The sequence below is a fragment of the Xylocopa sonorina genome, unplaced genomic scaffold (genome assembly GCF_050948175.1).
Source record: "Xylocopa sonorina isolate GNS202 unplaced genomic scaffold, iyXylSono1_principal scaffold0051, whole genome shotgun sequence".
Taxonomy (NCBI): domain Eukaryota; kingdom Metazoa; phylum Arthropoda; class Insecta; order Hymenoptera; family Apidae; genus Xylocopa; species Xylocopa sonorina.
The window spans coordinates 1078808-1080924 of record NW_027490122.1 but is presented as its reverse complement, the minus strand read 5'-3'; positions in this window follow the sequence as shown (position 1 = coordinate 1080924).

Below are 2117 nucleotides of genomic sequence, written 5' to 3'. Positions count from 1 at the left end.
ATAATATGATTTGCGAAGTGTTATGTATTCCTCGTCTACGATTCAAATGAATGAAAATGCGACACTTCCTTGCAAGGAAATAGCGTTTGCAGATTTCTACGTATCGTAGCAATAGAGTTCTAGTGCTTCTTAAAACGCGATATCGCATCTCATTTCTATGTTTCATGGTAAGATAGAATATGATTTGCGAAGTGTTATGTATTCCTCGTCTACACATCAAATGAATGTAAATGCGACACTTCCTTGCAGGGAAATAGCGTTTGCAGATGTCTACGTATCGTAGCAATAGAGTTCAAATGCTTCTTAAAACGAGATATTGCATCTTATATCTATGTTTCATGATAAGATATAATATTCATTGCGAAGTGTTATGCATTCCTCGTCTACGATTCAAATGAATGAAAATGCGACACTTCCTTGCAAGGAAATAGCGTTTGCAGATGTCTACGTATCGTAGCAATAGAGTTCTCATGCTTCTTAAAACGCGATATCGCATCTCATTTCTATGTCTCATGGTAAGATAGAATATGATTTGCGAAGTGTTATGTATTCCTCGTCTACACATCAAATGAATGTAAATGCGACACTTCCTTGCAAGGAAATAGCGTTTGCAGATGTCTACGTATCGTAGCAATAGAGTTCTTATGATTCTTAAAACGCGATATCGCATCTCATTTCTATGTTTCATGGTAAGGTATAATATGATATGCAAGTGTTATGTATCCGTCGTCTACACTTCAAATGAATGTAAATGCGACACTTTCTTGCAAGGAAATAGCGTTTGCAGATGTCTACGTATCGTAGCATTGGATTTCTGATGCTTCTTAAAACGCGATATCGCATCTCATTTCTATGTTTCATGGTAAGATATAATATGAATTGCGAAGTGTTATGTATTCCTCGTCTACACTTCAAATGAATGTAAATGCGACACTTCCTTGCAAGGAAATAGCGTTTGCAGATGTCTACGTATCGATGCAATAGAGTTCAAATGCTTCTTAAAACGAGATATTGCATTTCATATCTATGTTTCATGATAAGATATAATATTCATTGCGAAGTGTTATGCATTCCTCGTCTACGATTAAAATGAATGAAAATGCGACACTTCCTTGCAAGGAAATAGCGTTTTCAGATATCTACGTATCGTAGCAGTAGAGTTCTAATGCTTCTTAAAACGCGATATCGCATCTCATTTCTATGTTTCATGGTAAGATATAATATGATTTGCGAAGTGTTATGTATTCCTCGTCTACGATTCAAATGAATGAAAATGCGACACTTCCTTGCAAGGAAATAGCGTTTGCAGATTTCTACGTATCGTAGCAATAGTGTTCTAATGCTTCTTAAAACGCGATATCGCATCTCATTTCTATGTTTCATGGTAAGATAGAATATGATTTGCGAAGTGTTATGTATTCCTCGTCTACACATCAAATGAATGTAAATGCGACACTTCCTTGCAGGGAAATAGCGTTTGCAGATGTCTACGTATCGTAGAAATAGAGTTCAAATGCTTCTTAAAACGAGATATTGCATCTTATATCTATGTTTCATGATAAGATATAATATTCATTGCGAAGTGTTATGCATTCCTCGTCTACGATTCAAATGAATGAAAATGCGACACTTCCTTGCAAGGAAATAGCGTTTGCAGATGTCTACGTATCGTAGCAATAGAGTTCTAATGCTTCTTAAAACGCGATATCGCATCTCATTTCTATGTTTCAAGGTAAGATAGAATATGATTTGCGAAGTGTTATGTACTCCTCGTCTACACATCAAATGAATGTAAATGCGACACTTCCTTGCAAGGAAATAGCGTTTGCAGATGTCTACGTATCGTAGCAATAGAGTTCAAATGCTTCTTAAAACGAGATATTGCATCTTATATCTATGTTTCATGATAAGATATAATATTCATTGCGAAGTGTTATGCATTGCTCGTCTACGATTCAAATGAATGAAAATGCGACACTTCCTTGCAAGGAAATAGCGTTTGCAGATGTCTACGTATCGTAGCAATAGAGTTCTCATGCTTCTTAAAACGCGATATCGCATCTCATTTCTATGTCTCATGGTAAGATAGAATATGATTTGCGAAGTGTTATGTATTC